Genomic DNA, 16,178 nt, shown 5'->3' on the forward strand with positions numbered 1-16,178 from the left:
GATTTGCTTCAGTTTGCCGGTTTGCTCTGTAAAGCGTTTTAGCCCATGTTACTGCAAGTGCTCTGATTGGTTTGCAAGCATGAAACGTTAGCAGGAGCTTATTTTCTGCACTGTCTTTCAAATGCCATGTAGCATTCAAACTATTTACTTTGTCTTATAGACAGTCAATTTGGTGTGTTAAATGAGCTTTTCTGAGGCATTCGCGTGATTTGCTTCAGTTTGCCGGTTTGCTCTGTAAAGCGTTTTAGCCCATGTTACTGCAAGTGCTCTGATTGGTTTGCAAGCATGAAACGTTAGCAGGAGCTTATTTTCTGCACTGTCTTTCAAATGCCATGTAGCATTCAAACTATTTACTTTGTCTTATAGATAGTCAATTTGGTGTGTTAAATGAGCTTTTCTGAGGCATTCGCGTGATTTGCTTCAGTTTGCCGGTTTGCTCTGTAAAGCGTTTTAGCCCATGTTACTGCAAGTGCTCTGATTGGTTTGCAAGCATGAAACGTTAGCAGGAGCTTATTTTCTGCACTGTCTTTCAAATGCCATGTAGCATTCAAACTATTTACTTTGTCTTATAGAGAGTCAATTTGGTGTGTTAAATGAGCTTTTCTGAGGCATTCGCGTGATTTGCTTCAGTTTGCCGGTTTGCTCTGTAAAGCGTTTTAGCCCATGTTACTGCAAGTGCTCTGATTGGTTTGCAAGCATGAAACGTTAGCAGGAGCTTATTTTCTGCACTGTCTTTCAAATGCCATGTAGCATTCAAACTATTTACTTTGTCTTATAGATAGTCAAATTGGTGTGTTAAATGAGCTTTTCTGAGGCATTCAGGTGATTTGCTTCAGTTTGCCGGTTTGCTCTGTAAAGCGTTTTAGCCCATGTTACTGCAAGTGCTCTGATTGGTTTGCAAGCATGAAACGTTAGCAGGAGCTTATTTTCTGCACTGTCTTTCAAATGCCATGTAGCATTCAAACTATTTACTTTGTCTTATAGACAGTCAATTTTGTGTGTTAAATGAGCTTTTCTGAGGCATTCGCGTGATTTGCTTCAGTTTGCCGGTTTGCTCTGTAAAGCGTTTTAGCCCATGTTACTGCAAGTGCTCTGATTGGTTTGCAAGCATGAAACGTTAGCAGGAGCTTATTTTCTGCACTGTCTTTCAAATGCCATGTAGCATTCAAACTATTTACTTTGTCTATAGATAGTCAATTTTGTGTGTTAAATGAGCTTTTCTGAGGCATTCGCGTGATTTGCTTCAGTTTGCCGGTTTGCTCTGTAAAGCGTTTTAGCCCATGTTACTGCAAGTGCTCTGATTGGTTTGCAAGCATGAAACGTTAGCAGGAGCTTATTTTCTGCACTGTCTTTCAAATGCCATGTAGCATTCAAACTATTTACTTTGTCTTATAGATAGTCAAATTGGTGTGTTAAATGAGCTTTTCTGAGGCATTCAGGTGATTTGCTTCAGTTTGCCGGTTTGCTCTGTAAAGCGTTTTAGCCCATGTTACTGCAAGTGCTCTGATTGGTTTGCAAGCATGAAACGTTAGCAGGAGCTTATTTTCTGCACTGTCTTTCAAATGCCATGTAGCATTCAAACTATTTACTTTGTCTTATGAACAGTCAATTTTGTATGTTAAATGAGCTTTTCTGAGGCATTCGCGTGATTTGCTTCAGTTTGCCGGTTTGCTCTGTAAAGCGTTTTAGCCCATGTTACTGCAAGTGCTCTGATTGGTTTCCAAGCATGAAACGTTAGCAGGAGCTTATTTTCTGCACTGTCTTTCAAATGCCATGTAGCATTCAAACTATTTACTTTGTCTTATAGATAGTCAAATTGGTGTGTTAAATGAGCTTTTCTGAGGCATTCAGGTGATTTGCTTCAGTTTGCCGGTTTGCTCTGTAAAGCGTTTTAGCCCATGTTACTGCAAGTGCTCTGATTGGTTTGCAAGCATGAAACGTTAGCAGGAGCTTATTTTCTGCACTGTCTTTCAAATGCCATGTAGCATTCAAACTATTTACTTTGTCTTATAGAGAGTCAATTTTGTGTGTTAAATGAGCTTTTCTGAAGCATTCGCGTGATTTGCTTTAGTTTGCCGGTTTGCTCTGTAAAGCGTTTTAGCCCATGTTACTGCAAGTGCTCTGATTGGTTTGCAAGCATGAAACGTTAGCAGGAGCTTATTTTCTGCATTGTCTTTCAAATGCCATGTAGCATTCAAACTATTTACTTTGTCCTATAGATGGTCAAATTGGTGTGTTAAATGAGCTTTTCTGAGGCTTTCAGGTGATTTGCTTCACTTTGCCGGTTTGCTCTGTAAAGCGTTTTAGCCCATGTTACTGCAAGTGCTCTGATTGGTTTGCAAGCATGAAACGTTAGCAGGAGCTTATTTTCTGCACTGTCTTTCAAATGCCATGTAGCATTCAAACTATTTACTTTGTCTTATGAAAAGTCAATTTTGTATGTTAAATGAGCTTTTCTGAGGCATTCGCGTGATTTGCTTCAATTTGCCGGTTTGCTCTGTAAAGCGTTTTAGCCCATGTTACTGCAAGTGCTCTGATTGGTTTGCAAGCATGAAACGTTAGCAGGAGCTTATTTTCTGCATTGTCTTTCAAATGCCATGTAGCATTCAAACTATTTACTTTGTCTTATAGATATAGTCAAATTAGTTTTTTAAATGAGTTTTTCTGAGGCATTCAGGTGATTTGCTTCAGTTTGCCGGTTTGCTCTGTAAAGCGTTTTAGCCCATGTTACTGCAAGTGCTCTGATTGGTTTGCAAGCATGAAACGTTAGCAGGAGCTTATTTTCTGCACTGTCTTTCAAATGCCATGTAGCATTCAAACTATTTACTTTGTCTTATGAACAGTCAATTTTGTGTGTTAAATGAGCTTTTCTGAGGCATTCGCGTGATTTGCTTCAATTTGCCGGTTTGCTCTGTAAAGCGTTTTAGTCCATGTTACTGCAAGTGCTCTGATTGTTTTGCAAGCATGAAATGTTAGCAGGAGCTTATTTTCTGCACTGTCTTTCAAATGCCATGTAGCATTCAAACTATTTACTTTGCCTTTTAGAGAGTCAATTTTGTGTGTTAAATGAGCTTTTCTAAAGCATTCGCGTTATTTGCTTCAGTTTGTCGGTTTGCTCTGTAAAGCGTTTTAACCCATGTTACTGCAAGTGCTCTGATTGGTTTGCAAGCATGAAACGTTAGCAGGAGCTTATTTTCTGCATTGTCTTTCAAATGCCATGTAGCATTCAAACTATTTACTTTGTCTTATAGATAGTCAAATTGGTGTGTTAAATGAGCTTTTCTGAGGCATTCAGGTGATTTGCTTCAGTTTGTCGGTTTGCGCTGTAAAGCGTTTTAGCCCATGTTACTGCAAGTGCTCTGATTGGTTAGCAAGCATGAAACGTTAGCAGGAGATTATTTTTTGCACTGTCTTTCAAATGCCATGTAGCATTCTAACTATTTACTTTGTCTTATGGACAGTCAATTTTGTATGTTAAATTAGCTTTTCTAAGGCATTCGCGTGATTTGCTTCAGTTTGCCGGCTTGCTCTCTAAGGCCTTTTAGCCCATGTTACTGCAAGTGCTGTGAATGGTTGGCAAGCATGAAACGTTAGCAGGAGATTATTTTCTGCACTGTCTTTCAAATGCCATGTAGCATTCTAACTATTTACTTTGTCTTATGGACAGTCAATTTTGTATGTTAAAGTGCTCTGATTGGTTTGCAAGCATGAAACGTTAGCAGGAGCTTATTTTCTGCACTGTCTTTCAAATGCCATGTAGCATTCAAACTATTTACTTTGTCCTATAGATAGTCAAATTGATGTGTTAAATGAGCTTTTCTGAGCAGTGAAGGGCGAAATTTTTCGCCAGGCATGGATTTGCGGCGAATTTCCGCATTTCACTATTGGCGGCTTGTTTCGCGAAACGGATGAAAAAATTTGCAGTGGAAAAATTTGCCGCACGTCCAAAAATTGTCGCTGGCGACAAAACAATAGCCGCGCGACAAAATAATAGCCACGGGCGACAAAACAATAGCCGCGTGCGACGAAATAATAGCCGCGTGCAACGAAACAATAGCCGCGTGACAAAATAATAGCCGCGGGCGACAAAATAATAGCCGCGGGCGACAAAACAATAGCCGCGCGACAAAATAATATCCGCGGGCGACGAAACAATAGCCGCGCGACAAAATAATATCCGCGGGCGACGAAACAATAGCCGCGCGACAAAATAATAGCTGCAGGCGACGAAACAATAGCCGTGCGACAAAATAATAGCCGTGGGCGGCAAAATTTTTTTGTCGCACGACATTTTCGCGAATTTTTCGCGAATTTTTCGCGAATTTTTCGAACAGATTCGCTCATCACTTCCACTGAGAAGTCCAAGGTTGCGTTCATTATCGCATTGCTCAATGGTAAAGGTGCTGGCCTGGGCGTGAATTTGGGAACAAGATGATCCCCTAATTCACAACTCCTCAGCTTTTCTCTCTACATTCCGCAAGATTTTTAATGCCCCTGGTCTCAAGATCAATGTCTCTGTCTGCCTTTTAAAGATAACCCAGGGCACTATGTCTGCTGCGGAATACAGCATTCATTTCTGTACTCTGGTGGGCAAAGTCACCTGGTAAGGTTTGAATGAATGATTCTGGCAAGGTCTGAATGAAAACATCAAGGATGAATTGGCCGCAAGGGATTTGCCTACACAGTTTGAGGAATTAATGTCCCTTGTTATCCGCATTGACACCAGGATTAAAGAGAGAATCCCAGAAATCATGATCCTGTAGACCACTTGTTCCTTTGATGCCAATTTCAGAACCCTCTTTTGTCCAGAGTTCTCAAGCTGAAGAGACTCTTCCTACACATAGGCCTTACGATTTCCCTGGGAATATTCCTCCATATTCCTCCTTTAATCATGAAGGAGTACATCAAGAGAATCTTTCTAGAGGCTTCATCAGAAAATCTAGTTCTCCTGCTGGTGCTGGGTTCTTCGTTAAAAAGAAAGATGGGAGTTTCAGACCGTGTATTGACTACCATGGTCTTAATAAAATCACTGTCAAGAATCTCCACTCCCCCTAATCTTAGACAGATTAAGAAAAGCCAAGATTTTCTCCAAACTTGATCTTTGGGGTGCTTACAACCTGATCCGCATCTGTCAGGAGGATGAGTGGAAAACTGTGTCCAATACTTGTGATGGACACTACGAGTATCTAGTCATGCCCTTTGGGCTGTGCAATGCCACAGAAGTTTTCCAAGATTTCATAAATTATATTTTTTGAATACATTGCAATCATGTAATGTAAAACCTCGATTTTATTTTGGAGTTTTCCTCTTGGCTAATTTTTACAGAAGATTCATTAAAGGAGTTTCTCAAATTGTGGCTCCCATCACAGCTCTCACTCAAAGACTCTAAGGCTTTTGACTCTCTAAAGAGTCAGCTTTTGCTTCAACTCCAGTTCTGATTCACCCAGACATTTCTTGTCAATTTACCTTAGAATTTGACGCCTTCAGTACAGGGGTAAGAGCTATTCTATCCCAGCGAATTGTTTTCCAAGGTCTCCTTCACCCCTGTACCTTCTACCTTTGGAGGAATGGAATTATCTGGTAGACGGAGCTTTGGAGTCTGTTACAATTCTTATTGACCATAAGAACTTGGAATACATTTCTTATGCTAAAGGTTTGAACCCTCAACAAGCTAGATGGGCATTATTCTTTTCCAGGTTCAATTTCATCATCTCCTACAGACCTGGGTCCAAGAGCTGATGCCCTATCCAGATTCTTGTCTTCAGAAGAAACTCCCACAGACCCTCCCTGCCCAATTCTTCCCTCAAGTGGGTAGTAGCTCCCGTGTCCTTAGTGCGGCCTGTGTCTGAAGTTCCTCTGGAGTGTCTGTCTGGTAAAACTTCTGTCCCTCAGGCTAAGATCCTCTCGTGGGGTCATTCCTCCAAAATTGCAGGACATCATGGGGTTAAGAAGTCACTCAATCTCATTTTCAGATATTATTGGAGGCCTTCTCTCATCCAATATGTTACCCATTATGTTGCTGCATCTTCAGTTTTTGCCCAGCAGAAGATTTCTCCCTCTCTCTCCTGTGGTCTCCTCCAAGTCAACCCTGGTTTGATATATCCATGGAATTTATTGTAGATCTACCAAAGTTGGCATATTTTACCACTATTGTGGTGGTCATAGACCAATTTTCCAAGATGACTCACTTCATTCCTCTAAAGAAGCTCCCATCTGCGACTCTTCAGTCAAGTGTCTTAATTTTCTGTTGCCATAGTATTCCTTCTTCCATTGTATCTGGTAAAGCTTTTTCACATAAAGTTTCCCTGGAAATCTTGGGAGCCCCCGGTGGGTGGTCCCGAGAGTGGGGTGTACTGTAAGGAACACCGGGAGACCGGTACGTTTTCCTACACATACCTAACCTCTGGTTAGGTGCCTCCGTCCTCAGCTTGCTCCAGCACGCACTGTCCTTCGACGTGGACATGCTAACATCACTTTTTCATCCGTCTATACAACTGAGGAGCCAGATAATCAAGGTTTCCCTTTAAATAGACCCAATTCTACTAATATAACTAATGATGTATGAGGAAATTCAAAAGAGACTTGAACAGGTAAACAAAGGTCCAGGACCGGGTGGAATTCATCCCAGGGTATTAAATTAACTTAGCTCTGATTGCCAAACCTCTTCACTTAACTTTTCAGGATTCATTGAGATCTGGCATAGTGCAGAGAGACTGGCGATTTTTTTTATTAAAGATTTGGCAGTGAGCCAGATGCAGCCATCAAAAGAGCCACATCTGGCTCCCGAGCCATAGGTTCCCTATCCCTGGCCTAGAACATAATATTTGTCATTGAATAGAAAACTGAGTGAAGGATAGATTACAAAGAGTGGTGGTAAATGGAAAATTTTCTAATTGGCCCAGTGTTGTTAGTGGAGTACTGCAGAGGTCAGTCATTGGTCCTTTGCTTTTTAACTTGTTTATTAATGTGTTGAGGGTATCCTTAAGTGAGAAGGATCTGGGAATTTTTGTACATAACATGTTGTCTAATTCTAGGCAGTGCCATTCTGTGGCTACTAAAGCAAATAAAGTGCTGTCTTGTATAAAAAAGGGCATTGACTCAAGGGATGAAAACATAATTTTGCCTCTTTATAGGTCTCTGGTAAGGCTTCACCTTCAGTATGCAGTGCAGTTTTGGGCTCCAGTCCTTAAGAAGGATATTAATGAACTGAAGAGAGTGCAGAGATGTACAACTAAAATGGTATAGGGGATGGAAGATTTAAACTATGAGGTTAGACTGTGACGGTTGGGGTTGTTTTCTCTGGAAAAAAAGGCACTTGCGAGGGTACATGATTACTTTGTACAGGTACATTAGTGGGGATTATAGGCATATTGGGATGTCCTTTTTTCCCATAAAAATGACCAGCGCACCAGATGCCACCCCTTTAGATTAGGGGAACAGAACTTTCGTTTGAAGCAGCGTAGCTGGTTTTTTATAATGAGGGCAGTGAAGTTGTAGAATGCCCTTCCTAATGATGAAAACAGCCCTAGAAGCTTCCTCTGTTTGTTTAAAATAGCAGCTGCCATTTTAGCTTGGTCTCAGTAGCTTCTGTTCTGCAGCTCTAGCTGCTGGCAGCTAAGATTACACAGCACAGTTGGGAGTGGGAGCAAGTTGAGTTGGGAGGGCATGCGAGTTCAGATGGGAAGGGAATAGAGGAGAGAGCTGCGCAGACTTGTGCCATGCCCTGAAGGATTTTTCTGAGAGAAGGAAGCCTGATACCCAAAAACATGTGTACACAAATGAAAATACAACCTGTGGTATTTTTTTTAATAGAGGACTCAGTGCAGCTTTTCTGTGAGTGCTTATGGCTGTACTAACATAATAAAGTTTACTTAGTTTTTACCTTTCATTCTCCTTTAACATAGATGAATCTTAAATGAATGATCTGTTAATTAGAGTTGGTATTTGCATAAAACATTGTTTTAATAAATAAAAAATACTTGGGATTCAAACTGATTAAGCGATGCTGTCTTGTTTTCACCTCCACCAGTTTTGGTTCTTCTTTTCACAATTTCACTAAGCTTATCAGAAAATCAGTTGTGCAACAATACAAATAATCCAAATATATATAGATCAAATGAAGTGTATAGATGCAAGGACACAAGTGTGTTGATGTCACATCTATAAATAATATAGTAAATAAAGTATCCCCTTTTGTAAAATAAGTATATTATAAGTCACCAAGGAAACTTCCATATAACCATATAAAAACACAAGGCTGGAGGCCATGTTCTTCTCTCCTGATCACCTGTGACAAAACGGCACCTAGACCAAAATCTGAGGCATCTGTTAGTAGCCCACCATTCTTAGAAAAGCTCTTACTTTTTTTTTTTTTTTACAGTGGTTGGGGCCAGTTTTGTGTTGCCTCAATTTTGTGTATCTGGGGCTTAATTACCCCCCTACCAAGTGACGTTGCCAGTTGCTAAAGTTGACCATGTCAGCAAGATAAGCAGAAACGTATTTAAAATGGGGCTTAAGAATGCAGTCAATTATCCTTTAACTGCTCATGAGCTTTATTTAAAGGTGTGGTCCCTTAATTGTGCCAAAATTATCACGCAAGATATGGTGAATGCAGTTAAGGATCCACATCCTCTCCCGCTAACACCTCTAGGGAAAGTTTTCCCTTTTCATCTGGGGTCACCCTTCATCCTCAACTGCCAAAAAAGACTCTGGCTTAGAGCCCTCTGGGGGTATGGACAATGGAGGCACCTCTTCATACTCTGGCCCTTGTTTGGAACATATTGGAGGAGTGGACAAGGAAGGCACACCTTCCTCCTCTAGCCTTTTTACTTTTTTCCACAAGTCCCAAAAGACAGAAAATCATGTCCCAATATAACATTATGCATGCAATTCTTTACATTTTCCACTTTATGAATGCAGACTCCACAAAGCAGTTTCAAATGAGGGTATAGATGTAGGATAGTTTTTAACATCCCCATGAATACAAATAACTTCCAACTGGTATGACTGCTACTTCTGGGTGTCTACCAGGTTGGCATGAATAAGAGTCACTAAACTTCCAGTAGGGCAGACACTTAATTGCCTTGCACTTTAATTGCTGTGCTGCAGTTCATTGGTTCCTAGTAAGTGGGCAACTGGCAGCCATATTCCCTGGCTTATGGCAGCAGCAACAAATTGCTTGTCCCTTGTCCCTAACTTCCAAGTCTGGTTTAGGGTTTTGCCATCTCACTGGCTTTGCCACCACATCAGTTCTGCCTTTTGGAGTATGTTTCCACCCTTTCATGGCAGGCGCTACTTTCTGTGATCAGTGCTCTTTGACTCTTAGGGCCAGCACTTTTAGCCAAAGAGCCTTGCAGAAAGTCCTCTGCAGAAAGAAAGTGCTCAACTAAAGCCACCCTTTGATCAGAATAAGTTGGATCAGCTTGGCCTGCAAAGCATTTTATATGCACTGGTAAGGCACACAAAATAATCTGGGGCTTAATTACCCCCCCTACCAAGAACACACCCCAATAACGGGCCTCTTCTAGCCCAATAGAACATTTCTTAGGGTTGGCTGTTAAGCCAATAGCCCTGATAGAATCAAGAACAGCCTGTACTTTGGGTAAGTGACATTGCTAGTTGCTAAAGTTGACCATGTCAGCAAGATAAGCAGAAACGTATTTAAGATGGGGCTTAAGAATGCAGTCAATTAACCTAGCATTTTATATGCACTGGTAAGGCACACACAATAATCAAGGACCACTCTTTCCACAATCAGTGCAGCAGTTGACTCCTGTATTAGATCATGCATCTGAGACCATACAGGTTTGTCAACATCAAATGCCCAAGAATGTACCTGCTGTGTCCTCATTGACATGGTTGCTCCCAAACGGGCCAATAATTCTGCTTTCAGCTTTGCATACTGCTTCACATCCATGCTATTCAAATCAAATAAGCCTATTGAGACTCACTGGTTGGAAAAGGAGCAATCACCCCTGCTCAGTGATCCGTTGGAAGTTTTTACAGCTCTGCCACTCATGCCATCTTTTGTAATGACGCTTGCACTCTTTTATGTACAGAGAGAGTCTCTGTTTGTAAGGGTTGTTCCTGTGATGACCAGGTACACGGGTGTAGCAGAACTAGAAAAACCCCCATGGAGATCTCAAATAGCAGGGTGAAACTCAGCTTTCATGGCTGTTCTCTCTACACAGTGTGTCTCCTCCCCTTCACTTCCACTTACTGTATCTCAACCTTTCTCCTTACTCCACCCAGTGCTAAGCTGCTAATGCATATTAAAATGAACAGTGAACATTCATGCAGGGATGGATGGAACAACATTACAGTTCCCATAGCCTCAATCAATTTTAAAAGCTGACAGTTAATCTCCTGCTGCTTGTTTAAAGGAGAATGCAAGTGAAAATTTAAAAAGCATACTGCCCAATAGTCCTCCTATTGTTTAGTAAAAACACCACACTTTTGGCTCACCTATTCAAATATTTACTCAGTCACACTTACTTCACATTTTCTAGAACAGGCAGCCATCTCTAAAAGTATTCTCCCTTCCTTTCCCTCCTTGCTTCATACTGCACATGTGTTCCCTCCCCCCTCCCCTCTGCCAGATCCGCTTCTGATTGGCTGGTGGGCATGTGTAGCTCAGAACAGGAGACAGGATCAAGTTACACACATGCTCAGAGAATAGGAAGGCTGCCGCTGGCAGCCTACAGGAAGGACAGAGAGATTTCAGTGATGTCACTGTAGTCTTCACACTGCTGTAGGCTGCCAGCACCATATCTCAGAGAAGCAAGCAGGGATCTGGGAATTTAGATATGCAGTAAGTACTTAAAAAGAATGCCTTTAGACTTACTTTTAATTTATATTAACCTTTCATTGTCCTTTAAGGATGTTTGGCCCTCTGCTGTTGATGAGCATTGGCTTGCTGCAGGCTAGTGTTGTTTTGCTGCTGCTGACCATTGGCTTGTATCAGCTGTTTTAGAATCTCTTCCATCTTGGCAATGCTCGGGGAACCACACCAGACTGCATTATAGAATATCCTTTTAAGAACACTATCTCTTTAAAACTTCTGTTTCTTCAAGGATCTACCCACATCGAAGCACCAATTAAAACTGAAATCTGGCATGTAAATTTAACACAGAAACTTTGGAAGAAACTGAAATTTCATACAGCCGATATCCCAATATAACAAAAAAGTAGTAGTCTTGTAAAAAAAAAAACCTGTCCTGCTTAGAGGACACACACAGTAGCACTTGGGCAGATTAAACCAATATAAGTAAATGCAAGATATACTCTATATACTACTTTGTAGAATCCCTGTGCTTTTTCAGAAGCAGCAATGCCTCAGAGTGAGAGAGAGTGAGTGAGTGTGTTTGTGTGTGATTATTTAAAATCTTTTATCTACTTATATTAGTTGTACATATGTTTTTTAAGATACAATTAATTCATATTAGTGTTTTGGCACTGATGTTTTAACTAGCCTTTAAAAAGAACAGCCAACTTGAAAAAAACAGGGTTGTGGACTTCTTTTGTGGAAAATATACTGGCCTATAATAAAATGATGTAATTATTTTTTGCTATATAGACATATAAATACACACAAACACAGATTAACACTCACAGACACAGTCTTTGCCAGTCAGTGTCAATGTGTATTAGTAAAGAGTATCAGTGCAGTATTCTGTGTTTTTAAAGGAAGTGCAGATTTCAGGATGTACACTAATCAACAAAGTGATTTCTAGGCAGGCCAATAAATGTGTTTAGAGAGATTGGGTAATTTTTTTTGCTGGAGACTTATAGATTCAGCTGGGGTACTCACACAGCATAGGGTAATTAAACTAGAGAGGTCAATCCTACCACAGGGGTATGGTGGAATGTACTTCATATTTTAACAATGTATATGTGCTTGGCTTAGCCCAAAAGTGCAACAAACTATGAAACGGCACGCATACAGGAAGTATAATTTTCCTACTTATGCAAAAAATCAGGGCCAGAATTTAAAGTAGACAACAGCGTTGACTGACAGTGTTGTAGCACACTCTGCAGGGGTCAACATATTAGTGACTAGCAGGGAGAGTAGGTAAACAAGTGACTGACAATAACAGCAAAGGGGGGTTGGAATGAGCAACTGGTGGGCATGATTTTAGGGTGTTGACCCTTGGGCACCAGTACCACTTGGTTTCTCACTGCTAAAGATGCAACAAGTATTTACGCAAGTCCCAGGATCTCTTGAAAATAGATGTTTAATTTTTAGCACAATCGCTGAATCTGAGTTGAGAGTGTTTTTATGAAACATAAATAAGTAGAATTTAAATAAGCAGCAGGGCTTGCCTTAGTAAGCATCTCAGAAAGACTGTTCAACTAAATGTTGTATTGTACTGTATATATAGACTATTATTTTGTAGGGATGACCATTCTCAAATCATAACTATATACAGTTGCTTATGCATCACATTGTAAAATACCTTTGTAAACTCTTGTAATTAATATGGTATTAAAAATACAACTTCCTAGTTTGCTGATAGCTCTAAACAACATAATTTTTTACATTTTGAATACATTTAAACATACAGAAATGTGTAGTTCAATAGATTTCCTCTAACTGATGTTATCAGTACATAGCTTTATGAAAATACTGCTGGTTTCCTGTAAGCTACTTTCATTTCCCTTTTTATTGCTCCTCCTAGTTTGACACATTAACTGTTCACTGTGTTTTGTATCTTTCACACTAGTGTCCTTGTCTTTGTCTTTTCAGATTCTTGTTTTATACAAAGCTTTTCTGTAGAAATAATTTTGTTGCAACTGTGGGAATCCTGGAATTCTGATTACACCTGGGATACCTCCTACATTTGAACACGTCCCAAAAGTAAGGTTATCATTGTGGTTCTGTATGGTAAAACCTGCAAAATTGAAAATAGATTGGCATTTAAATGTGTAACCTGTTCAATAGAATTGTTTACTGCATTTGTAATATGTTTAACCATTCTTTTTTAATAGGTAACTTTGTAATTGGTAATAACATGTAATAGGAAATGATAAGGATAGGGATAAAAAGAAGTAGGAGGGAAAGATGAGGTAGAAGAGGTAGAAGCTGGAGAGAACATAAGGAGACTTTTTAGTTGATAGTTGTTGCTGGAGATTCAAGCCAAGGGTTCCATATCAAACTTTTACAGGCAGCCTCTGGCTAAACTGGTTAATTTATAAATTTTCAGCTGGAAATTTAACCTTCTGTAACCATTTTTGCTAAATAGCAACAAAGTAAAAGCAGAAATAAATTACAGCAGTCATTACATTATTTACTAATGAAAACTAAGTTTGCTAAGCTTTCTAACCATAAGTATTTAGAAACATATTGTATTAAAATAGTTTTAATAATAATAATAAGGTAAGTAAAGATGGAATGCCCTAGCACCAGAGGTAGCATATTGTTCAGTTTTATTGAATTTTCTTTATGTTGAATAAAACATAATTGCCATTTCTGGGTCAAGAAGAACTTTTACCGCCTCAAGACTAGCAACTGAATTTTTCCAATATTCTGCAAAAAACCTCAATGAAGATGTTGTAAAGTGCAAATTTTATTAATATTGGTTATTTCGAGCACACTGCACATGTGTTATGCAGCCTGGCTTCTGTACATAACTGACTGCACATAAAACATTATACACATTAAAACTGTATACATTAAACAGACGGCAAAGCATGGCATGGCAAAGCATTTTGTGCATTTTGTGCTTTCCTTTTCAGGACAATGTGACACTATTGCATGTGAAAGACAGAGTATATTGAACAGAAAAATACAAAAAAAATACATACAATCATAATATGGCAGATAACAGTGATAGAAATGTTATGACAAAACCTCATCGATATGTCTTTTCATCTCTCTTAACAATTTTGCAAGACTGATTAGCCTAAAGCAACCATAGATGCATATAGGGCAATTACATCAGTAAATGTCTTGTCGAGGGGTAATGGAGTGCACCTTAGCCATTTCTACAGTAATTATAATGGCATCTCTGAGGTTAATTATTATCCATTATTCTGTAGTAATTATACTGGCACATCTGGGTATGCTTTGGTAAAATGGATGTGGTATTTATGTGGCCAAAAAAACCTTTGCCGCACTGACTGCGGCAGATCTTTTGATCTTTCTTTCTGTTTTTTTTACTGTTTCCCAGGCTTTGTTTTCACCATGACCCCATATTTTGTTGAGACAGCCTTACTCATTCATGTACATAGTGGGGGGTGTGAAGGGGAGCGATAACTGTGAGAGTTGGTAGTGGTTGCAGCAGCAGGTAGACTTATGTGTTTGGTGGGCCCATAGGCTCTCTGCATGACAGATTGTGACACGGTTAAAATATGGCTCTGCTTTAGTGTGGTGTGCAGGCAAAATTCCAGTCTGAACCCCTCTGTATTTATTTTGTGTATATATCACTTTCCATCAATTTATTATGTCCTGACTCTTCCCACTGATTGGCAGCTCTGTTCCTGTTTGCCAGTCCTGCTTTTAAACTATCCCAAATACTGTCTGTATACACATTTATAATCTACAGTTTGGTCATTTACCTAGGGGACCAAACTGTAAATGTTATCCTTATAAACATTCCTACATCAGAACAAGCCAATTATAACTTTGTAGACACTTATCTTTTTGACTGCCTCACAATGCCTTTCATATGCCTGTCCCACATATCCTCTTTTCTTCACCACCCTCCTGCTTCAGCATGTGCCAGGAAGAAAGGGGTAAAGAACAAATTTTCTTTCAGTGTGCGAGACATACAACGCTGCTAGTAACAAACTCAGAAGGACTGCGCTGTTACTACACTAACCTTTTCCCTTTGATAGAATAATAACAGTGGCAGGCAGATGATTAAGAAACTCCTCCAGTGCAGACCAGATGCGATAAATTGGGCAATCGCTGAACAAGCATTCTGATGCAACACAGAGGGCAGATGTCAGTCACAGAGGGCAGATGTCAGTCACAGAGGGCAGATGTCAGTCACTACAGAAACATATTACAGAAAGTATGTGAAGTCCATGCCTGACCAGGCCTGGATTTATGGGAAGGGCACAAAGGCCGGATCTAGGGCAGCGAGATCGTAGGGGTGGCATGCCGCCCAGCCACATTTGTTTTTTCCATGGTGCACTGGGGAAATAGGCAAGCAGAAGATTTGTTTACCTCTCCTGCGCGCCAATTCCTTAGTGCTCCTGGACCAGATGAGAAGCACTAGCAACTAGCAGTGAGGGAGCGGTGGGGAGTAGGTGAGCTACTGCTCATGCGTAGGGGTAGGGTGGGGCGTGACAGTCTTTGAATTACACTGGAAACATTACATTCTGTTTTCTATGGAGTGGTCTGTTGTAACCTTCTGCCTGCTATAATCATTCTTACAAAATAAATCAAAAGTCAACTGTCAATTGTAATACACAGTGTGTCTTGCCTGGAGCTATCTGTTGTTAACCCTCTGTCATGTATGTATGCATGTATGTATGTATATACATATACAGTATATACACTGCTCAAAAAAAGGGAACACAAAATGAAGACATCCTAGATCTGAATGAATGAAATCAAATGAGATCCCTCAGGAGACCATCCACCACCTCAACAGGAGCATGCCCAGGCATTGTAGGGAGGTCATATAGGCACATGGAGGCCACACACACACTACTGAGCCTCATTTTGACTTGTTTTAAGGACATTACATCAGAGTTGGATCAGCCTGTAGTATTTTTTTCCACTTTAATTTTGAGTGTGACTCCAAATCCTCCATGGGTTGATAAATTTAATTTCCATTGATAATTTTTGCATGATTTTGTTGACAGTACACGTCCGGAATTGAAAGTGAAAGTAACTGTCTGCCCCACCTCTATGCCTAAGTCATAAAGGCGGATAAGGTCAATTTGAGGGGGTGCAGGGCCCTCATGGTCACCTCGCACCCCCCTCCAGAAGCCCCCCCCACTGCCTGCCCAACCCATTCCCCAGAGAGCACATACAGTATAGTTACTTTCAGGTGCACTTTTACAATGGGTATGGATGTGTTTTAACGTGTGCTATTTATAGCGTGCCTTAAAAATGTTATCGCGTCTAAATTTTCGCGACTTTTTTTTTATTCGCACACGATTCACTATAAGCACACTTGCGCTAATTTCCGTGCGATACTGCATGCGATATTTTAGTCGTGAAAAGT

The 16,178-nt window shown here is 40.2% G+C and overlaps 1 protein-coding gene across 1 annotated transcript in view; it reads left to right on the top strand.

Annotated features, from left to right (window-relative positions):
* The first annotated feature begins 12,706 nt into the window (after nucleotides 1–12,706).
* Nucleotides 12,707–16,178, top strand: part of card11 (caspase recruitment domain family member 11) — a 719,724-nt gene continuing 716,252 nt past the window's right edge. The window contains exon 1 of the mRNA XM_031893621.1: nucleotides 12,707–12,856. The gene's annotated coding sequence lies outside the window, so the exon portion shown is untranslated. The remainder of the gene's footprint in view (nucleotides 12,857–16,178) is intronic.

The sequence above is a fragment of the Xenopus tropicalis genome, chromosome 9, assembly GCF_000004195.4.
Source record: "Xenopus tropicalis strain Nigerian chromosome 9, UCB_Xtro_10.0, whole genome shotgun sequence".
NCBI classification, from domain to species: Eukaryota; Metazoa; Chordata; class Amphibia; order Anura; family Pipidae; genus Xenopus; species Xenopus tropicalis.